The sequence below is a fragment of the Geotrypetes seraphini genome, chromosome 13 (assembly GCF_902459505.1).
Source record: "Geotrypetes seraphini chromosome 13, aGeoSer1.1, whole genome shotgun sequence".
NCBI lineage: Eukaryota > Metazoa > Chordata > Amphibia > Gymnophiona > Dermophiidae > Geotrypetes > Geotrypetes seraphini.
The window spans coordinates 55243425-55268030 of record NC_047096.1 but is presented as its reverse complement, the minus strand read 5'-3'; the positions used below and the strand labels follow the sequence as shown (position 1 = coordinate 55268030).

Here is a 24606-nt window from a genome sequence, read left to right as displayed (position 1 = left end):
GAATGGTAAATGCCCACAATGAGCCTTACAATACTCTGAAAAAGGCTATTGGACCAGCTGAATGAGGCTTGTGAATACATTTAAAAAGACAATTGGAGTACCAGAACGAGGCTTAGTACACTCTGAGAAAGGCTATTGGAGCACGAACATGAGGCTTGAAATGCATAGAAGAATACCAGCTTGAAACGTTAACTGATTGATTAGCGATTACCGCCCTTATAAAGCCCATATACTATAAGAAGGTAGCATCAGCATCCCCCCCCCAAAAAAAAAACAACCAACCCCAAAACTAACTAAAAACCCTCTCAATCTGCAGCCACAAAAAATTTCCAATAGGTGGGCCTTAAGAGTAGTCCAATGTAGCTAAACTTGTAACACTTGACCCCCGGCCCTTCGGATACAACTTCTTCCCCCCTGCCGCGTCCCGCCCCACCTATAAACGCAACTTCCTGCTTCCGGCAGGACGGTACGTGGCAGAGGGAAAGCGCTGGGGCTGCAGCAGGCAGATGTATAAATTGCAGCTGCTGGCGGCCCTTAGAGATAATTTTGAAGGTAGGCATATGGGATTGGTTCAAGAGTGAGGGCGAAATACGGTACCGCGGGCAGGGAGGCGCGGGGGAGATATCCTAGTGCGGAGAAAGAAGGTGTCGGGTTCTTGAATGCGTGTGAAGGCTGCTCGTTGTATGAGGGCAGTCAAAAACGTGTGACTTAGTATCTCTGGCACCGGGGAAACAAGGATTAATTCTGGTTTTCTTCTTAATGTTGTTTATAACTGACCAAGTCACTTCACTTTTCATTGCCTCAGGTTATCATATTTGTGAAGACAAAAAAGAGGACATATGACCCGCCCTGTTCCCACTTTCCCCCCAGCCCCCCTTCCCAACTAAACATGCACGTGCCAGATCAGGTGACCACAATGATATACCTAGTATGTTTACCTTTGTTGTCTTTGGTTTTCTGTTTTACTAATCTTCTTTTCTCTCATCTTTCCATCCAGCGTTTGTCCTCTTTTTCTGCCCCTTCCATCCACTGTTTGCCTCTCCCCGCCTTCCATATAGTATCTGCTCTCTTTTTCTTTCATCTACACTAGAGCCAGCATCTCTGTCTGTCTTGTCTGTCTCTTTCTCTGCTGACCCCCCCTTTTCAGCATCTCTCGCTCTCTGATGCTTCTAATGTCTTTTTCCTCTCCCTCACCTGATCTCTCTACTTCACCCTGTCTCCTCCCCTCTCCTCCAATCTCCATGCCAGCTGTTTCCTTCCTTCCTCCCACTCCCCCTATGAGCTGCATCTTCTTTCCCTGTCATGTGGTCCGGTATTTCTCCCTACTTCTTCACCCATGGTCTTTTACTCCTCAGGGTTGTTGTTAGAGTCGGTGATTTAGACACCCGCTGTCAGCCAACTCCTGAACTCTTCTCTCTGCCATGTCCCACCCATGTGGGAACAGGACATTACATCAAAGGAAGTTGGACGCTGCAGAGAGAAGAGTTCAGGAACCGGCTGGCAGTGCCTCAATCACTAACGCTGCTGGCAATGAGTTTGAGGCTGCAGGGTGGGAGGGAGAAAAGTGCCTGGATGTAGAGGAAGACATCCAGACTTCAGAGAGAATGTACAGTAGGATGCATTAATATGCTGAGCGACTTGCTGGGTGGGCGGCTCGTTTGTCCAGATTTTAAAACAAACACAAATTCCCCTAAATTAAAAAAAAACACCCAGAATCTTGGGAAGTCCTCTAAAAAGGACATGTCTGGGGAAAACCAGACGAATGGTAACCCTAGGTAGATCGAGAGCCAATTTGGGCAGAGAAATGACTCACCAGAATATGTAACTTCTCTGGAATTCATATTTGGTAAAGGCCATGCAATTGTAAAGAAAACTTGAGCCTCCAGTAAGTGGTCATGTGTTGTCCTTCATGCTTTTCAATTTATATAAACCTATCCATCCATTTAAACTTAGGATAGTTTTCAGAAACATATATGGATAGTCTTATAGACAGGTGATTTAACCCTCAGTTTTGCCCATTTGTGGCATTATGGATCTAGCCATCAATAATTACTTGATATCGCAAAAGGTGGGAAATATGGTCTGGCCTACTTGACCTTGAGGCCATCCATACTGTGAGTAAATATTGATGGCTAGATCTATAAAGCCACAAATTGACAAAACTGAAGGTTAAACCACCTGTCTGTAAAACTACAGGGGAATCATGAGGGTTGATTCATAAGTCACGGCAACTATTTTTTCTCTCAAAAAATGTGCCAACACTAAAAATCTAATATATACGTTTGAAAGTATGTTGACATGTACTTCTTAATGTTGCCACCAGATGAGAGATGAGTGCAGCGATCTGGAATTGATCACACCCCCCAATGTCAATCTTTTTGTGACAAGCGGTGTGTAATGGAAGTAACTAAAGTCGAACAACGTTCTTATGTCAAGATAGCATTTCTCCGCGGCAAAAATGCAAGGGGAATGTCATGCGAGATTTACGAGAAGCATTGGGTGATTGTGCTCTGCCATAATCGAACAGTGGCAAGGTGGGTTAGAGGCCTTCAAACGGGGAAGAGTGTCAACTACTGACCTGCATCGCAGTGGACGCTCTGTGTCTGCTCACAAAGATTTATCGGTGGCTAGTGATCGAACAGTGCCTAAATGAAGACAGGCGCTGGACTATGACAGAATTAAGCCCAGCATACAGGTATTCCATGCTTCAACAGTAGCGCCGAATTTTACAGCAGGACTTAAAATGCACAAGATTGCTGCAAAGTGGGTGCCACATCACTTAAACGAGATACAGAAGTGGATTCGCTATGAAACATGTCGTATCAATCTGGAGAGATTTCACCGAGAAGGAAACGACATGTTGAATCGTATCATTGCAGTCGGTGAAACATGGGCACGAGCATACGAATCTGAACTGAAGCAACAGTCAAATGAATGGCGTCCTCCTGACTCACTACAAACATACAAAGTTCGACAAAATCCATCACCCACAAAGCTCATGATTATTTTAGCATATGACAGTCAAGGTGTTCTTGTATGTCATCTAGTTCGTGAGGGACACACTGTGAATGCACAGTATTACAAGTCATTTCTGCAGTACCACCTGCGTCGTGCAGTACGGGAAAAACGTCCAGAACTGTTGCACAACGCCATAATCCTACATGACAATGCTACAGCTCACACAGCAGACACTGTTAAACGTTGTTTACAGTGTTGGGGATGGGAGATCTTGCAACACCCTCCTTATTCTCCCGATCTCAGTCCATGTGATTTTGATCTGATTCCTAAAGTGAAGAAGCCATTGCGTGGGAAACGCTTTGCTAACAAACAGGACATTTTAGCTGCATTTCAGCGAGAGGTGACGCACATTAGTGAATCAAATGCAGCTGATGGTATTCACTGCCTTCCCCATCGATGGCAACGAACTGTGGACAACCTGGGAGACTACTTTGAAGGATGTTAACAGTTAAACAGTTTGTACTTGTACTTTGTTGTTTATGTTGTACATTGTATAACATAATAAAACAATGATTTCAAATGTCATGTTTTTATTTCTCCCCTATCATAGACTCCTGCAGTCATTTATCTTGTGGCAACGTTAAGAAGTACATTTCACACACTTTCAAACATATGTATGTATGTGTGTGTGTGTAAAATATATATATATATATATAAAATCACTTTCAGGAAACATTTTGGAAGTGAATAGGTGGCTTGGGACAGTGAATTATGGCATTATAGAACTTGTTTGTCTATTTCTATGGAAATGTGTCATATAATGTGTTTGGCTGTTTTGTAATTGTCATGTTTATATGTTTTGTGGATGTTTTTATGTGACCTGCTCAGATCTTTGGATGTGTGGGATATAAATGTTTTAAATAAAATAAATAAATTTCCAGTGTCTGTGCATTTGTGAGAGGAAAACAAATTAGTTGCTATGACTTATGAATCAACCCTTGTGTGTGTATATATCTATCAACAAATTTTGCATTAACATAAACCAAAATCTTTCTCCGCAAACTTAAGGACAGAAGGTTTGAAGTACATATCTGAAGAAAAGGTTTGTGGAAATCTCAATTCTGATGCACTTACCTATTTGTTTTGTTGTTGGCCTTTTACAAGTTATTAAAACATACTTGCAGTTTTCTGCAAACCCCAGAATGGTCACTAGAACACTGTACTTCATCTCTCACAAGATTGTAATTCTAAGGGTATTTGTATGGGACTATTGTTACAACATTACTCTAACATACACTTTAGAGTTTGGACATTTTCAATCTGATGGGGGAGGTGGAGTTAAAAACCTGAGCACCTGATTGTCAGTACCTAAAAGATATGAGCTGGCATCTGCTGCTGTGTAAGTTAAGGAGGAATTGCTGCTATTCTGGGTGAAAAATGAGCCATGCTTCCCTCTTAAGAAAATGTGTGCAGCTACTTCTTGTGGCTTGTAGGAACTGTGTCCTGCTGCTACCAGCTGATGTCCAGGAAGAGGAGGAGTTCTCCCTTTCAAGCTTTGCCATACTGGGATAAGATGGAAGGACCATCAAGCCCAGTATCCTGTTTCCAGTATTGGCCAATCTAGGTCACAAGTACCTGAAGATCCTAAAAGAGTTAACAAGATTAAGGATGTTATAATGCCCCTGTATCGCTCCATGGTGCGACCTCACCTAGAGTACTGTGTTCAATTCTGGTCTCCTTATCTCAAGAAAGATATAACAGCACTAGAAAAGATTCAAAGAAGAGCGACCAATTTGATAAAGGGGATGGAACTCCTCTCATATGAGTAAAGTCTAAAAAGGTTAGGGCTCTTCAGCTTGGAAAAGAGACGGCTGAGGGGAGATATGATTGAAGTCTACAAAATCCTGAGTGGAGTAGAACAGGTACAAGTGGATCGATTTTTCACTCCGTCAAAAATTACAAAGACTAGGGGACACTCAATGAAGTTACAGGGAAATACTTTTAAAACCAATAGGAGGAAATATTTTTTTCAGTCAGAGAATAGTTAACCTCTGGAACGCATTGTCAGAGTTTGTGATAAGAGCGGATAGCGTAGCTGGTTTTAAGAAAGGTTTGGACAATTTCCTGGAGAAAAAGTCCGTAGTCTGTTATTGAGAAAGCTATGCTCCCTGGATCGATAGCATGGAATGTTGCTACTCTTTGGGTTTTGGCCAGGTACTAGGGACCTGGATTGGCCACCAAGAGAACGGGCTACTGGGCTTGATTGACCATTGGTCTGACCCAGTAAGGCTATTCTTATGTTCTCCGATTTGTTTAAAATTTACTACTAAGATTCATTGCTTGTCCCTAGTTTTACTATTTTTGGAAAGAGTAAATAAGTGATTCACATCTACCCTTTCCACTCAGTATTTTATAGATCTTTGTCATACCTTCCCTTAGTTTTCTCCAAGCTGAAGAGCCCTAGCCTCTTTAGCCTTTCATTATAGGAAAGTTGTCTCATTCCCTTATCAATTTTGTCACCCTTCTCTGCACCTTTTCTAATTCCGGTTTATCTTTTTTGAGATATGATGACCAGAATCGCACACAGTATTTGAAGTACGGTTCTACCATGGAGCAATATAGAGGCATTATATAACATTCTCATTTTTGTTTTCAATTTCTTTCCTTATAATTCCTAGGATTCTATTTGCTTTCTGAGCTGCTGCACACTAAGTAGATGTTTTCAACATATCAACAAGAATGATACCTAATGTGGACCTTTGCATAATATAGCTATAATTTGGGTTCATCGTTTCCCACATGCATCACTTTGCACTTGCTCATATTAAATCTAATCTAATCTAATCCTTAGGTTTGTATACCGCATCATTAAATGTCATCTGCCATTTGGATTACCAGTTTCCTAAACTCATAAGGTCCTCTTGTGATTTATTAACTTTGAATAACTTAGTCATCAGCAAATTAACCCCATCCTTTTTACAAAACTGCAAAAGCGATTTTTAGTGTCGGCTGGTGTGCTGAATGCTCTTCGCTGCTCCTGACACTCATAGAATAAATATATTGAATAAATGAGCTCCAGATTTTGTCAGTATTAAAAAGTAAAGTCTTTATTGGAAGAATAAAATTCAGATAATGATTATCTTTGCAGCAAAAAAAAAAATGCACTCCAATTTTATCCATTTTTTATTTTCCTCATTTATCCTCCCCCCCCCCTTTTTTTTTTTTTTTTTTTTTTTTTTTACAAATCCATAGCGCTGGCCGCAGCGGTAACAGCTCTGATGCTCATAGAATTCCTATGAGGATCGGAGGTGTTACTGCTGCGGCCAGCGCTAAAAAACGCACTACAATTTTGTAAAAGGAGGGGGGCGTTAATGACTCGTCCTTCCAGCCTCTGTTCCCTGCTTCAGATGCCAGGAATCCTCTGTTTTTTTAGTTCAATATATTTTTATTGAAAAATTCAAATACATACAGTTCCCAACCCTCAGAATATCATTCTCAAATAGGTGAGTTCTCAGAACAATTAAACATTTAGTAAGTTGACAAAAAGCATCCAGTAGTGTCCACATCTCTTAATAGCAGCCACTTCATATTTATGAACCTTAATAGATAACATTCCACCAGGCATTTATTGACAAAGCAATATTAAACCCCACAAGATGATATAGCCCTATAAACATATCAAACAACATAGCTTTATCCATGTTCAAAACTAGAGACAAGATTGCTGATTGCATGTCACATAACCATTATTTTATGATTTAATTCAGTCTGAAAACCCAGCACAGTTGTAATCCTTTCCCATACTGAATCTCAAATGTTTTAAATTCAAACTTAAGCAAACAACATATTAAAGTACACATAGCAGTCTTGCAGGACCAGCACCTACAAGACCCCAAGTTTGACATTTTATAATGAATCCAAAACACTTTATGGGCAACAGAGAACAAAGACTGAAAAACTGAGTTTCAAGTTTAATAATAATTTGATTAATCGCTTAATCTAAATTCTAAGCGATGTACATACAGATAAAATTACAATATAAGGGGGATAATACAGTAACTAAGACTAACAAGACTATTGACGAATTTAACAAGACTAGAAACACAGGGAAGAGTTGGGAAAAAGTTACAATTTGTGTAGAAGTTGAAAAAACAAGTAAGGTGAACACATAAGGAAAGGGGAGTAAAAAAGAAAAATTATTTCAATAAAATTGTAATAAGAAAAATAAAATTAGTTCAAAGACTAAAAGGTTGGTGTGGAAAAGCCTCTTAAGATTAGTTTATGAAGGCATCTTTAAAGAGAAAAGTCTTCAGTGGTGGGTAAAGAAGACCTAGAAACCATAACCCCAAATTTTTCCCATACCAACTCAGAAAAAATTTCCCTCAAATCATATTTGCAAATGTGTTCCAATACAACACATGAAAACACACTCTTATATTTAACCTTTCTGTAAACTATGGAAGCCTTCTTAGGCATCCTAGCCAGCTCAACACAAAAATCCTTCATCCTTAAATTCCCACTAATTGCTTGTGCAACCAGACCAAAGCCCTATAGACAATGTCTCACTCACAAACACTGATGATAATTTTTCGGCTCCAACTTATACTTCCTCTTTAACACTTGAAAAGACTTAAATTGTCTCTCCCCGAAGAAGCTGGTAAACAAAGCAAATACCCTTCTCCTGCCAACTAGACCAGCTAACTATACTGTCCTGTATTCTAACATCAGAATTATTCTAAATAGTAATGAACTTGGAGCCAAGCCTTACCAGACCCAGACATAATTTTACAGTTGTGGCACTCAAAGGAAATGAAGCAGCAAGTTCTTTCTCTATCTGAAACCACTTAGGAAGATGTTCAACGGGTCCATCTGTAACCAAACCATAGTGGCAGTCAAATAAGCAAAATGTTAATGCTTAAAATCAGTTAATTTCACCTCTATCCTTAAGCAACTGAAGCTTCTTCAAAGCAATTTTGGTTGTCTTATTATGCCACAAAAACAAAATAATACTTTATAACAGGAGTCCTGAAAAGAGATTGGTACCTTGGAGTGGCCTTGTGGTTAGAGGAGCAGCCTCAACATCCTGAGGTTGTGAATTTGAGTCCCACTGCAGCTCCTTGTGACTTTGGGCAAGTCACTTAACACTTCATTGTCCTGGGTACAAATTAAGTACCTGACTAAAATATGTAAACTGCTTTGATTGTGTAAAAGCCACGTAGAAAAAGTGGTATATCAAGTCCCATGGTGACAGGTCAAATGCACGCAAGACAAAAGCGCACGGTCAAAAGCGCCAAGACAAGTGAGTGCAAGACAATTGAGCGCAATTGACTATGAACCAAGTCCCCTCCCCCTATACCTAAACCCTTACCTTACTTAGAATATAATTAATCTTTGGAACCATATCCAGCTGTCCTTAGTCCCCACCAAAACAAATACAGTGAAGACCACTAGAAGACAATATCATCAACCAGCCCTAAAAGGGCCTATTAAGCTTCAGAGTGCTCTTTCTTGTTACTTCAAAACATTTCAATTTATCTGGGCCCCAAAAACTTACCTATAAACACGCAAACTAAAGGGCATTGCCACAGACTTACCCTTTGATTGAGTTGAGTGGAGTTATTTGTTTGGTGTATTGACTTGGTTTGGATTGGGAGCACAATTTATAGCTATGATTTGCTTATTGTATTCTACTTCCCAGGCTAGTGTCTTCTTATCAACAGACTCAAAGACTGTGGTATCATAGGTCCAGCTCTTTTATGGTTTACGTCCTTCTTTAACGAACGCTACAACATAGTTCGCGTAAACAATGTTACTTCCGCAGCTACAACACAATCCTACGGAGTCCCTCAAGGTTCAATCTTATCCCCACTACTATTTAATATTTTTCTATCTCCTCTCCTTACATTAGCCCAATCCATTGGATTTACTGTCTTCGCATACGCCGACGACATACAACTTCTTCACTCGATCAACACATCAAACATTTCTGATATAAAAGACATAAATAATAAATTGGACATTATATATGATTGGTTGTTCACAAACAAACTCTCCCTCAACTTAGATAAATCCCGAAGCCTCCTACTTCCAATCAAAACCACAGAATTCTTACTGGAAAATATTTCAATCAAATCTACTCCAATTCAAACGAACACTAAAATAAAACTATTAGATGTCATCATCGATAGGGATCTCATCTTCCATGACCATATAAGTTCAGTTGTTAAAACCTGCTTTTTCAAATTACGTATCATCCGATCTTTAACTTCTGTTTTGGAGATCAAGTCAATCACTATTCTGAGACACTCATTAATTATCTCCCATCTAGACTATTGTAACTCTCTTCTCAATGGTCTACCTCAAAAAGAAATTCATCGCCTACAACTAATACAAAACACTGCAATAAAACTTATACATAAAATAGGCAAATACGACCATGTCACTCCTCTTCTAAAAAAAGAACATTGGCTCCCCATCACCCACCGTATCACCTATAAAATCATCTTACTTTCCTTCAAAATAAAACTTTCTCACCTGCCCTCATTCCTTGATAAACTTCTCATTCCCCAATGTTCCCCACGAACATTAAGATCAACTGATCAAAAACTTCTTTTCATCCCCTCCATAAAAGATTTTTACTATACACGAAAAGTAAACTTCGCCGTAACTGCTCCAACCCTCTGGAACTCCCTACCTCAGCAACTCCGCGATGAACAAAGACCAGATAAATTTAAGACAGGCCTAAAAACTTTCCTATTCCGCGATGCCTTCGCTAACATTTAGACTCATTATTTTTCTTCTTCTCACCAGCAACAAACCGTTTTGATAAAGCGATCCCGCCCCCTCTGTTCTATCCAAACCCCACTATCCCCTTTTTCTTCTTAAATATGTAACTCTTCCCCTCCTTTCCCCTCTACCCTCACTCTCCAGTTTGTCCTGTAATGTTATTCATGTTCACATACTATTAATACACCTATTTTATTTTAGTCTTCCTATCTTTTAAATTTATTGTTAACCGGCCAGATATTAATTTGATGGTCGGTATATTAAAATTAATAAAACTTGAAACTTGAAGTTTGTCAGGTTCTTTTCCTCTCTGTAAAGGTACGAAGCAGGGGTGCCCATGATTTCCTTTGTTGTTTAATCTAGCACTGGAACCTCTTGCTTTTCTGTGAGAGAGGTTGGAAGTATTAATGGGATGCAGTGTGGGAAGGTTAGTTGTAAGTTGTCAGTGTTTATGTATGATTTAATATTTTATGTAGATACTCGTGCTGCCCAGATTCTATAAACAGCGTAGCCTCTTAAAAAATCCCCCTTTTCTATTAAACTGCGCTAACAATTTTTAGCACAGAGAGCTGTGCTGAATGGCCCGTGCTGCTTCCGACACTCATAGGAACTCTGTGAGCGTTGAGAGCAGCACGGGCCTTTCTAGCACGGCTCCCCATGCTAGAAACTGCTAGCGCAGTTTAATAAAAGAGGCCCTATGTCACCTAAAGAAATATTTTACAAATTTTTGAAGGAAGTTCTCCAATACCCTGAAGAAGGTCTTCCTGCTCTGCATAAGATATATTTTTTTGCCAGTTTCTCATAAAATAATAATAATAATAATAATTTTATTCTTATATACCGCCAAAGCCATAGAAGTTCGAGACGGTTTACAGAAAGAAGCCAAGAGGTTACAGTCAAAGTCAGCGAAGAGGTTACAATCAAAGACAGCAATACAATTTTACATAATGAAGGAATATGAAAGCTATATAGTTCATTAGGGTTACTGGTTGAGTAAGCAGAGCTGAGTAGATTCTTAATTAACAAATCGATTGAACAAGCTCGTTTTTACCAGTTTTCTAAAATTGAAGTAGGATGATGAGAGCGTGAAAACTTTACTAAGCCAATCGTTCCATTTGCCTGCCTGGAAGGCAAGAGTTCTGTCCAAGAATCTTTTGTAGTGGCAGGCTTTTATAGTCGAATAGGAGAACAGATGTATTCTTCATGTGGGCCTAAGATAACTTGCCAGATTGAAGTGGGAAACCGGGTAAGTGGGGGTTAGGCCAAATATTGATTTGTAACACAGACAGGAGAACTTAAACAGGATTCGTGCCTCTAGGGGCAGCCAATGGAGTTTTTGATAGTAGGGGCTTATGTGTTCCCATTTCTTCAGCCTAAAGATCAGCCGAACTGCTGAGTTTTGAATGACTCTGAGTCTTAGGATGTTTTTTTTGTAGGATCCCAAGTAAATAATGTTGCAATAATCGAGCAGGCTCAGGATGGAAGATTGAACCAGTAAGCGGAAGGATGGAGCATCAAAGTATTTTCTGATGGTTCTGAGTTTCCATAGTACCGAAAAGCATTTTTTAACTAATAAATCTGTGTAAGCATTTAGAGTGAGGTGGCGGACCAGGGTGACTCCCAGGATTTTAATGGAGTGGTCAATAGGGACGTCCTGACCATTCAAGGAGATCGATGGGTCTCTGATTTTGTCATTGGGGCTTGCAAGGAAAAATTTAGTTTTGTCGGTGTTCAGCTTCAATTTGAAGTCGGTCATCCATAGTTTGATTTCCTTTAGAATGGATGATAGATGAATCTTAGTCTTGGAGGTCAGAGTAGTAAGGGGAATAACAATGGTGATATCGTCCGCATAAATATAGAATTTAACCTTTAGGTTTTGTAGTAAGTTCCCCAATGAGGCAAGGTAGATGTTGAACAGAGTGGGGGAAAGGGGAGAGCCCCACGGGACTCCGCACGAGTTAATCCAACTAAAGGATTTTTTATTGTTACTGTAGACTTGATATGACCGTTTGCTCAAAAATCCCCAAAACCATTTTAACACGTTACCTGAAAGACCATTTGACTCCAGACAGTCAATCAGAATAGTATGGTCAACTAGATCGAAGGTACTACTTAGGTCTAGTTGTAGAATAAAAGCACTGGTACCCTGACTGAATAAGGTGTGGAGGAAGTCCCGTAGTGATGCCATGACAGTTTTGGTGCTGAATCCAGAGCGGAAACCAGACTGATTGTCGTGCAGTATGCTAAATTTGTCCAGATACATTACTATTGTCAACCTTTGCCCCTGCTTGGACACACTTCCTGCTTCAACAAAAACACCAGTTTTACTACAATACTTCTTGTTTTGCTGATCGGAACCAATGGCTTTCTCCAGTCCTTCCATTAACTTGACCAGTCCTTCCATTATCTTGACGAAAAAGGGAGTGCAATTGGTCTATAATGTAGATGTCTGTTTGGTAGATTCTCTAGGGTTTTTTACGATTGGGGTGATCAAAATCTGACTTAGATCCTCAGGGAAAGTACCGGTTAGTAAGAGAGAGGAGAGCCAGTTGTATAACTTGGCTTTGAAGGAGAGTGGCGCGACTTTCATAATGTTTGAGGGGCAGCAGTCTAATCTGCAGTAGGAGACGGCGTATTTTGCATAATATTTGGAGAATTGTTGTCAGGATGCTGTAGTGAAGTTATTCCAGGCCATATCTACCCTAGGATCATTTTTGTGTTGGGCAACCGGGTAGTTCAAATGGTTGATTGAGGAGCCCACTAGATTTGATCTCAAATTGATGATTTTGTTGTTGAAAAATTCTGCCAGTTCATCTGCAGATGGTGGGGAATCAAGGGTAGAACGAGATAGGGCCTTTATGTCATAGAGATTGTTGACTAATTCGACTAATTCTACTGTTGGTGTTCGGCGATCCGATTTTTTGGGCGTAGAAGTTGGAGCGCTTCTTTGTTATTAGTTTTTTTATATTAGTTTAATTTTAATCTCCAATTTGACCTCCCCACACTGTCCCCTGATTTCAACCATTGTCTTTCGAGTTTTCCGTAACTCCCGTTTCATATTTCCATGGAGTCACGTGATGCTGTGAACAGGGAAGGACGTGTTTCAGCCCTGCTCTAGGAGCCTCCTGCCTCATTGACCTTATATTTTGCTTGAGACTTTGTGTGGTTCACCCTAGGATTGTGCAAAACAAGTGGCTTTCTATGGACAGATATTTGACAACGCCACTAAGTCCGGTGATGGCTGCGAGAGGGGCAAAGAAAGATCGGGTTAAATCTGTGGAGGATAAGATGGTGGAGCGGCCTAGTTGTAGTGGCGCAGTTACACAATTTTCTGAAGCTGCACTGGCGGATCTTACCACGGCAATGGTGTCGGCATTGGAGCTGCGATTTGAACAATTATCGGGGCATATGTCTCGTCTTGAGCAATTACTGACCGACACCACTCGGAGGACAACGGAGCTGGAATCGAGGGTCTCCGCAGTCGAGGATGAGACTCATGGATTTCAGGCAGAGTTAACTACTCTGCAGTCTTTGGTCAAAGCTCAGGCGGATAAAATAGACGATCTTGAAAATCGTTCTAGGTGGGGAAATATGCGTATTCTTGGCTTACCTGAACTTGTTCCTGATTCTGCACTACTTGGAGCTGTAGAGCATTGGATCCAACAGACTTTCTGTTTTCCTGAGGGCTCTGGGGTGGTGCGCCTGGAGTGGGTGCACCGCCTGGGCCGTCGTCGTGAGGGGGAGACTCGTCCTAGGCTGGTGTTGGTGAAATTTCATAATTACTAGCATAAAGCTGAAATTATGCGGCAATATAAATCAAAGCGTAGTGAAGTGAAATATGAAGATCATCTTATTCGTCTATTTGAGGATTATTCTGCTGCTCTTTTGGATAAACGCAGGCCCTTTCATGCAGTTTGTTCTAAGTTGGTTGAGAGGAAACAAAAATTTATGTTTTTGTATCCAGCTATATTGAAGATATTTTCGGAGGGCCAATGGATTGTTTTTGATTCTTTTCAGAAGGCACAGGATTTTCTTAATTCACATCCGGTGGATGGTGGCTCAAAGACCTGACTGTGTGATATATTGTGAATATTGATTTTGAAGGAACCGGGAGTGCTTTAAATGTTTTGTGGACTTTATTTTGGTTCTTTTAATGTATGGGCCTGGTGGATTCTTTTGGTGGGTGGCTTCCTTTTTGGATGGGTTTTGGGGTCGATGGGGCATGGGGTCCCAGTAGCATTAAGCGTGACTTCGCATTTCTCCCTGTTTTGGTTGGGGAGATGCAGTGGGTGGATTGTTTGTGTGAGGGTATGGATCGTGGGTGGTTGGGATTGTTGTTGTTTGTGGGATATTGGGAAGTTTTTGGGATGTTGTTGGGATGGGTTTCCTTCGGAGGGGTTTTGATTTCTTATTTGAGGCATGGTAGTAGTGTGGGTCTGTGTGGGTGGGAACATTCTAGGAGGAGTGTGTATGGTTATTTTATGGAGATCTCTCAGATAGGGGCTGGGGTCTGGGAGATCAACATTATATTGTATATTTTGTTTTTTGGTTTTATTTGTTTTCTGGATACTTAGGCTGTAATGAAGTCTCCTAATTCGCTGAGGTTAGCATCTTGGAACGTCTCAGGTATAAATTCCCCAATCAAGCGTTCCAAAATTTTGACTTATTTAAATCGCACAGCAGTGGATGTTGCATGCTTGGTAGAAACTAAATTATCGGCAATAGAACATGCTAAATTGAAAAAAGATTGGGTGGGTCAGGTGTTTTTTGCATCTAATCAACACAAAAAGGGTAGTGGGGTAGCAGTTTTGATAAGGAAACATCTCCCTTGCCAAGTCCATTGCCGTAGATCCGTATGGTAGATATTTATTATTACGTATGCACTATCAAACCAAAATTTTGTATTTGCTGGTGGTTTATGCTCCAAACGTTTATGAACATGCTTTTTTTCAAAAATTGATTGGATTAGTATCTCCTTATTTGGGGAAGTCTTTGGTGGTATTAGGGGATTTTAATCTTGTGTCTGATCCGCATCTGGATCGTTCTCGAGGTAGTGGCACTCCGACAATGGGAAATAGAAAGGGGTTACCCTTCTTTATGTTGGCTTTACATTTAGTAGATCCATGGTGCTTATTACATCCTTTTGATTCTGATTATACACATTTGTCTAGAGCTCATGGAACGTGGTCTCGCATTGACTATATTTTTTTGACACATGATTTATTTTCTTCTGTTGTTCAGGCTGTAATTGGTTCCATGGCATGTTCGGATCATTCATTGATTTGGACTGATTTTCAGTTTCCGGGGGACCCGCTTTTACGTTGTCCTTGGCGTTTTCCGGCGTATTTGGCATCGGACTCACATTTTAAAACTTATCTTTATAATAAATGGGAAGAGTTTGAGCGTTTTAATGCACAACATCATAATACGCCTTTGCTTTATTGGGACACTCTTAAAGTAGTGTTAAGGGAGATATTATTGTCTACACGGTAGCTCGCAAAAGAAGATTAACACAGGGTATTATTACTTTGGAGCGAAAGTGTAGACGATTTAAATCTGTTTATATTTCTTCTCCAACGGTACCTAATAAGGAAAATTATTTGTCCGCCCGAGCTGCTCTTAGTGCCCTTTTGCATGATAGAGCAAAACAGTTTTTTTATGTTAGGGCTCATACGTATCATCGGTATGGTAATAAACAGGGTCGTCTATTGGCCAATATCTTGAATGCTGTTAATAGACCAAGTTATATTTCATTTTTGGATTCCGCGGGGGGTACTAGAGTGACATCTACTGCTGATATTGCACAGGTTTTTTATGAGTATTTTAGTCAGTTTTATGCGGAAAAACCGTTAGAATCTGGTCCGCCTTTGGCTGATTATTTGGTTGACTCGGGGTTACCACGCTTTAGCGCTCGTCATTTAAGCGATTTAAATAGTCCTATTTCTGGTTTGGAGATTCAGAAAGCGATCAGGGCGATGAAGAGTGGTACGGCTCCTGGTGGGGATGGTTATTCTTCTGACTTTTATAAGCTGGTTTGGCATTTGGTACCGGATCCATTAGTGGATTATTACACTGCCGGTATTGATGCAGGTGGATTTCCGGCTCCTGCTAATCAGGCTTTGATTACATTGATTCTCAAACCTGGTAAGCCAGAACATCGTCTTGATTCGTATCGCCCGATATCTCTCATTAATGTCGATTTGAAAATACTATCTCGGATTTTGGCGACTCGGTTAGCCAGTTTTTTAATTCTAGTAGGGTTGGACGCGGAGAAGGCTTTCGATCAAGTTAGTTGGTCATACCTTTTTCAAGTTTTAGATTATATGGGCCTTCAGGGGTGGTTCCGAAAGGTGTTAATTGCTCTTTATGCGTTGCCTTCAGCAGTATTGTTGGTGAATGGTTGTATTTCTGCTCCCTTCTTCATTTATAGGGGAACGAGACAGGAGTGTCCCCTTTCTCCTTTGTTGTTTTTGTTGTATATGGAACCCCTATTGCGCACACTTCAGAATGATCCAGATGTGGTTGGGGTCAAATTTAAATCGGGTATAGTCAAATCCTTGGCCTTTGCAGATGATGTGCTTTTGGTCTTAACTAATGTACACTCTTCTTTACAACATGCTTTGGGGGTTTTGGAGGAATTTAGTTATTATTCTGGTTATCGGTTAAATGCACATAAATCGGAAGTTTTAGCAATTCCTTCATCATTGCAAACTGAATGGGAAGGCCCTTTTCCTCTTAAATGGGCAGATGGCAAGATTAAGTATTTGGGTATATGGATTTCTGAGTCCCTATCTGATTTACATTTGCTTAATTTGAAACCGTTACTCCAGGGTACAGAAACAAAATTGCGTGTTTGGCAATCCTTTCCCCTCACTTTAATGGGTCGTATAGCGCTATTTAATATGATTATTGTACCACAATGGTTGTATATTTTTCAAATGTTGCCATTATTATGTTCTTCGGTTTATCACCTTCGTCTGCGGAGAGCTATTCAGCAATTCTTGTGGTCAGGTAAACGTGCGCGTATTTCTTATGCGACTCTTACGTTGTCGCGAGATAAGGGGGGTTAGGCTTGCTCAATATCCATAATTTTGCGATGGCTTGTCAACTACGTCATCTTAATGATTGGTATAGAGGGACTTCTCACTTTTCTGTCACATCCGTGGAGCTTGAACTTCTCGCCCCATATACTGTGAGTACTCTTTTGCATGCTCCGGATCGGTATTTAGTACAGGTGTTATCCCAATATCCTATTTACCGTGCGGTTCGTCAGGCTTGGCAATGGACTTGTGCATTTTTTGGACTCTCATCAGTAAGTTCCCCTTTATTGACCATTAAAGGGAATCCACAATTTGTCCCGGGAATGGAATCTTCGTTGTTTGATTCTTGGGTTGTAAAGGGGGTGGTATATCTTTATCATGTTCTTACATCTGTTGGACAGTTGCGTCCTTTTCCGACTTTGGTTCAGGAGTATGGACTGCTTCCAGGTGATGTGTTTCCTTATTTGCAATTGCAACATTATATTCGTACCTTACCTATTGAAACTTTAAAGTTGTCTGTTTTTGATTCTCTGAAGGAGACATATTGTTTGGAAGCACAATCTTTTATACCTTTGCGTTTTTACCATAAAATTTTATTAGAGGAAGCCCCGAAATATAATTTTGCTTCTCTGAGCGACTGGTGGTCTTTGGATTTGGGAATCCCCATTTCGGTTGTTGTATTAAGGTCTTTTTTGAAATCATTGAGGCAAGTATGGGCTTCCATTCCTATGATTGAAATGCAATATAAACTGCTGATGCGTATTTATATTTCTCCAGCTAGGGCTTATCGGGTGGCTATTCGTTTAGATTCTTGTTGTCCTAAATGTGGGGGTGTTAATGCCACCTTGGGACATATGTTTTATTCTTGTCCTGTGGTGTTGAGATTTTGGACCATTCTTCATCACCATATTACACGTCTTTGGAATACTAGATGTTTGCCTCATCCGAAGATGCTATTTTCTACTTCTTTATTGACGCATCCTATACCGAGAGGTATTCGCCTTTTTCTGAAGCGTGCATTATTGTTGGGGAAAAAGTCAATTTTGATTCATTGGATGGATGCTACTTCCCCCACATTATCGCAGTGGCGTTTTTTAATGATTTCTCAATTGAAGATGGAACACTTGTCTATATCTGACATGGATTCTGTTCAGGGACGTAATTTACAGCTTATTTGGGAGCCATTTTGGGTATCCCTTACCGGGTATGCTCGTAGTCATGTATTGAATATTTGATTGAGTATCTAATTATGATGATATTTACTGCCATATTATTGTAACACCATGCCTCTTTTTTTTTTTGTTGTTGTTGTTGATTATACTTTTGTGAGGGTGGGGGGAAGGGGGTGGGAGGTGAATGTTTTCTTTCAAAAATTTGGTCAGCGTTGTTTGTTACTATTTTGCATTTGTGCTATGTTTTTTCTTTGACCAATAAACAGTTTTGAATATATTAGTTTAATTTTAATCTCCAATTTGACCTCCCCACACTGTCCCCTGATTTCAACCATTGTCTTTCGAGTTTTCCGTAACTCCCGTTTCATATTTCCTAACTCGGTATCGTACCAGCCATCCAGATTCTTGTTTCTTAGTTTAGTGGGGGCCATTTTGTTTAATAACTTCATACACTTGTTGGTCCAAGAGTCCGCCGAGAAGGAGACTGAGTCTGGGCTAGAAGTTAAGTCATAGTGTGACCAGAATTCTGTTGGGTTCACCCTCTGCTAGCTACCATTTTATTAGGTCTTTTTGCCACCTTGGGTTTGGATGGGGAGCGTCTTACTTGCCAGCTGAATTGGAAACTGCATAAACGGTGGTCTGACCATAGAGAGTTGGTCCATATGGCTTGGTTCCAGTGAATCTTGGGATTGGCTGGTTCTTTGGTGGAAAAAGTGACTATATCTAGCTGGTGGCCTTTTTGATGGGTCTTTTCTGGGGGCGGCACAAAGAAATCAAGTGAAGAAATGAAGGAAATTAGATCTTTGGAGTCACCCTGTTCTGTCTGCTCTAGGTGAATATTTAGATTGCCTGTTAGTAGGTTGTGTGGGCCTAGTGTAGAGTTTGTGAGGAGGAATTCGTAGAAAAAGTCTTTGGCTGCGGGCCATTTCTTAGGCGGAATGTAGAATAAGGTAATTATTAGCGTGTCTTCTAACTGATCTGTCAGAGTTTACAGGAAATGATTTCAAGGTCCACTGAGGAATTTGAGGCTAGGATTGTGGACTTGAATGATTCTTTTAAGATGATGGCTAATCCTCCCCCTTTACCTCTGCTTCTAGGTAGAGATAAAATTTTGAACCCAGGAGGGAGACAGTTGCATATAATAATGTCGTTATCAGAGACCAACCAAGTTTCTGTTAGAAGAACAAAATCGGGGTTGGCTTCTTCCAGCCAGTCTTTGACCAGCTGTGACTTGTTCCTAATAGAGCGTATGTTTAAATAGAAACCGTGAAGAATTTGATGGTAAGGAGCATCGGTGGTTACAGAGTAGGTAATCTTTCTCAGTTTCCATTGTCTTTTACAGTATGGTCTGCTAGGTTTTTGTGAGGGGGGTACGACCGGGATTTGGAAGGGACCCCATTCAGAGCAGTCGTATAGAGAAGGATTATCAGCTCTAAGGTGGTTTGAGTTAGCAGGGTGAGATCTTATGAGTAATGGGATAGGGATAGCAAAAAATGCAGCAACTGACCTGCTTTTGTAGCAGATCCAATAGACCATAAGGACCCAAATCAAATAATTAGTTAAGAAAGCCATCTTATGGGGTCACGTGATGCAGCCTACCTGACCGGTTGTGGGAGCGGAGAGCTCCGTCCTGATCCCGCTGAAAACCAGCTATTTCTCAGCACTTTTCCACCCGAGCTGAATCGCGCGATCCTCAGGAGCAGTGCTAGAAGCCTTGCGCTGTTACCCTCGCAGTTCGGGGACGCGCTGCCGTCGGGCATGCCGATTCGCTCGGCAAAGACCTCTCGGGATCGGCCTCAGTCTCCCGCTGTAAAAATGGCGGCGGAGTCAGCGTCATTCACCATCCCTGCGGGAGACTGGATTCAGGAGATTACCCGATCAGTTTCGGCTGCCCTGGCGGATCGCCTCAACAAACTGCAATCGGCAGTTGATGAGGTGCATGAAAAATTCGACTCTCAACAGAGGCGCCTCACTGAAGTGGAACAACGGGTCTCAGGCCAGGAAGACACGTGTGCGTCTCTGGAGGCTCAAATGTCGGCGCTCCGTAAAACTAACAATGACATGCAGGACCAACTTGAGGAGCTGGAAAACCGCAGCCGCCGTAACAACCTGCGGCTGGTTGGTCTACCAGAATCTGTCGGTGATGCTGACCTGTACCGGATCTTCACTATATGGCTGCCGGAGACACTGGGCCTGTCGGGCTCTGGCCTGCACTTTGACTGTGAAAGAGCCCACCGCATTGGCCCTAAATCGGGGGATGGCAAGAGAGCACGCACAGCAATTGCACGTTTCTGTAACTGGAGAGGCAAGGAAGCGCTGCTAAGGGCATACCGCAAGGCTGGAGCCCTGGAATACGAGGGGGTGAAGGTACTGGTCTTTAATGACTATTCAGTGCGAGTTGCCGCCCAACGCAAGTTAATGTCACCTTTCTGCTCTGAGCTTCATAAGAGGGGGATCCAGTTTGCCCTGGTTTTCCCTGCCAAGCTGCGGGTCTGGAGAAATGGTGCCTCTGAGACCCTAACCACTGTGGAGGAGGCCCGCACCTATGTGGGCAATCTGGCAGCCCACCCTCTTCCTTGATCCTCGACCGCCGGGCCTTTGCTGTGCTTTGGATGCCTCGGATGCTGACCTGTGGCGGACACCTGCCGCTCTGACTGTTGCTGTTTGTGTTCTGACGGTTTCTGCTGGTGCATCGGTCGGATCCTTGAGTGGTCTAAGGATCCGAGGTTGGCTGCTTTCTACCACGCCATTTTCGGGTACATCTGGACACCAACCCTCAGCTGTTGGGGCATGGCACTGCTCTTGAACCTATTTCGGCTTGATCTGGACCTCTTATATCCTACATGTTTCTTTTTTGTTCGTTGTAATGGTCCATTTGGGGTGGACAGTTTGCGGGAGGGGGGAGGGTTCTGCTATGGGTAGGCAGTGGGTTTGTTGGGGACAGTGTATGGGTTACACGAATGGGGAGGGGTGGGGGAGGGTGGGAGGGGGGCGAGGGGGGCTAGGGAAGGTTGTTGGGGGTGTATGTATGGGGTTTTGTATGTCGGTGTGATTGTGCTAGGACTGTGGGTTGGATGGAATGGGGGGGAGGTATCGGGGAGGTGCAGACTTATTTGGTATCTGTTGTCTGGCTACTGGGTTCAGCTGGGAGACCCAGGAGTGGTTTTTTCTCTCTTTTCTCTGCTCGGCTCCAGCCCACCTAGAATTGATCCTGGCTGACCTTAAGATACTCACATTCAATGTGGATGGTATCAAGTCTCCTATTAAGCGATCGCGAGTGCTTTCTTGCCTCCGCAAGTTGGGCGCGGATATAGCCTTCCTACAGGAAACGCATCTCTCTCAGCTGGAACATATCAAGTTACGCAGGGGATGGGTGGGGGACGTGTTTTCCTCGGCCTATACGGGCCGCCAGCGGGGGGTGGCCATTCTCCTTCACAAACACCTCCCTTTTCATCTTCATAAGCAAATTCAGGATCCGGAGGGTCGTTTTGTTCTGGTGCTGGGAGAGCTTTGGGGTCTTAAGTTACTGTTGTGCAACCTGTATGCACCCAATGTCTATTGTCACAAGTTCTTCTCTACTGTATTGGCCCATATTTCACAACACTCTGATTACAATTTAGTTGTGGGCGGGGATCTCAATATCACTGCGAACCCGGGTGTGGATTGTAAGCCGCCTCGGGCACGGACCCGGGACCACGACACACGTGGGGTAGGCTTTCTCACTCAACACTTGGAGTTGGTTGATGTTTGGCGTACCTTACACCCCTATGACATTGATTTCACTTTTTACTCACATGCCCACAAGGTGTATGCCAGGCTGGATTACCTCCTCCTTGATAAACGCCTTTTCTCGAGGGCTACTCAATCTGAAATTTATGAGAGCACATTATCTGACCATGCACCAGTGGGACTCCGTTTATGCGTGGCGCCGGCGGGAAGGACCTCCTCTTGGCGATTGCCCTCTTCCTTGTACCAGGACCCGGAGTTCCGCATTTTCTTGAGGGCGCGTTGGTTAGATTACCAACTTACTAATGACACGCCGGATGTGGGCCCCGTTACATTCTGGTACGCTTCCAAAGCAGTGCTCCGTGGGCACATTATCGCTTATATTGCTAGCAAACGTAAACAGACGGAGGGGGAACTCTTGAGGCTATCCAATCGGTTGCATACCCTCCGCCAATCCCATATCACCACACTATCGGATTCGGATCGGGAGGAGATGCGGTTGGTGCGGGGTCAGCTGGAGGAACTTCTCAATAAGCGAACGGAGACCTCCTTGTACTACCAAAGATACCAGCTTTATAGGTGGGGTAGTAAAACGGGGAAGCTCCTGTCCAACTTGATCCGCCCGCATAAAAAGAGACAGGTCATCACGTCTATTAAGGACTCTAGGGGGGTTCGTCACGAGGGGGAGAGTCACATTGCCTCCCAGTTTGTTCAATACTATCAGGCCCTTTACGGCCGGCGTTTTTTGGATGCCGACGCTATGTCACAGTTCTTCGCCGACTTGAAGTTACCCATGTTGTCGGCGAGCCAAGCCGCGTCTCTCAATGAGCCTATTACGGCGGAGGAGATCTCTACCACGATTGGCTCGCTCACTTTGGCTAAGGCTCCGGGACCGGATGGCCTGGGTCCGGAATTCTACCGGATTTTGGGGGATCTGGTGGCTTCTCCGCTCAGTAAGATGTGTAACGCGGTGGCGAGAGGGGACGCCCCCTTTTCTGACAACATGGCCCATATAGTATTGTTGCCCAAACCGGGGAAGGACCCTGACCTGGTGAGCTCTTTTCGCCCGATCTCCCTTCTGGACCAGGATATCAAGGTGTTGGCTATGACGCTGGCGCGGCGGCTTAATTGTTACCTACCGCACCTGATTCACCCGGATCAGGTGGGTTTCGTACCGGGTCGGTACGCCTCCATGAATCTGCTCAAAGTGTTAGGGGCCATTCACGAGCATAGGGGTAGGGGAGGGCAGTCGGCAGTGGCGGGATTAGACATGGAGAAAGCGTTCGACAGTGTCTCCTGGGAATACTTATTTCAGATATTGGAGGGTTTCGGCTTCACAGGGAGTTTTTTGGATTGGATTAAAGCTTTATATACCAAACCGCGGGCCCGTATACTTATCAATGGGAGTTTGACGGAGGCGTTTGACTTGCAGCGGGGAACAAGGCAAGGGTGCCCGTTATCTCCTCTGTTGTTTTTGCTAGCCATAGAACCCCTAGCTATCAAAATACGTCAGGCCCCGGAGGTCCGTGGCATCCTAGTGGGGGGACAGGAGTGCAGAATTAGCATGTTTGCGGATGACATTTTACTATATCTGGATCGGGCTCCCGTACACCTGGAGGCGGCTTTGACTATTGTTCGGGAATTTGGGGCCCTATCTGGCTTGCTGGTTAATTGTAGTAAATCCGAACTCTTGCTGCTGGCTGGCGGCCCCGTGGAACCATGGCATGCCTTACTACCCATCCCGCCGTCGCTTCATCCGGTCCGTTATCTGGGTATTTATCTCAGCACCAACCCAGCCACATTTTACTCTATGAATGTTATTCGTCATCTTGACGCCGTTGGGAAACTGTGCCTCCAGTGGCAGGATCTCCCGTTAGGTTTGCTGGGTCGAGTGGCATTGGTGAAGATGGTCATGCTCCCCAAACTGCTTTACCCGCTCCAGACAGTGCCGATCTGGATTCGCCGCCCTGATGTCCTCCGCTTTCACTCTTTGATCTCCCGGTTTCTTTGGCGCTCTAAGGCTCCTCGTGTTGCGCTGGCAAAGCTAATGCTGGCTAGAGGAAGGGGAGGGCTGAATGTCCCTGACTTACGCCTGTACAATGTAGCGGCCCTGATGCGGTGGATTCACGAGGGCCACACCGGTGTAGCGCGCTACTTTCCGCAGGGCTGGGTTGCATCTTGGAGCCTACCTTTTCAGTTCTTCAACCTGCTTCATTCTCAGCCGGACCATCTGGCTCGCTCGGGGGGCCGCTCAGCCCTGTTGGCTCCATTTAGAAGGGCCTGGCAGTGGTGGCGGCGTCGGCAAGATCTGCCGGTTGCGGTTTCGCCCTTTATATTCCTCGAGGGTAATGCGAGTTTTCTCCCCGGTTGGGGACGGACGATATTCAGGGCCTGGGCACGCAGTGGATGTCGCACCATATCCGATGTTTTGGCTGTTTCGGGTGGCACTTTCCCCTCGTTTCAACAGATCCAGACGAAATGGGACTTCCCCTCCTGGTACTTGTTTTCTTTCTTTCAACTCCGTCACTACTGGGAGGCCACGCGACAGACTCATGCGCGGGGCTGGGATGCGGGGCCACTAGACCGGATTTTCGAAGGGACCCCGCCGGCGTTCAATCGGCTGTCTCACTGGTACAGCGTTCTCCGTCTCTCGGCACAGGTTCCTGGGATGAGTGCCCTACGGGAGAGGTGGGAGGGGGACCTAGGTTTGAGTATTTCCGAGCCCCAATTTTTGGACTGCTTCCAGTCTCTTTACCTTTTCTCTAAATCGGCAGACTACCAGGAACTACAGTATAAAATCTTGCACAGAGTCTATATTACTAAACAACGGGGGGCTCAGATAGGACTTTGGGAAAACGACCTATGCAGTAAATGTAAATCACAGCCTGGCACGTACCTTCACTCTCTCCTTGAATGCACAAAAC

The 24606-nt window shown here is 43.3% G+C and overlaps 1 protein-coding gene across 1 annotated transcript in view; it reads left to right on the top strand.

The window, feature by feature from the left end:
- Positions 1–434: 434 nt before the first annotated feature.
- Positions 435–24606, top strand: part of STT3A (STT3 oligosaccharyltransferase complex catalytic subunit A) — a 119635-nt gene continuing 95463 nt past the window's right edge. Inside the window, exon 1 of the mRNA XM_033919253.1 lies at positions 435–552. The gene's annotated coding sequence lies outside the window, so the exon portion shown is untranslated. The remainder of the gene's footprint in view (positions 553–24606) is intronic.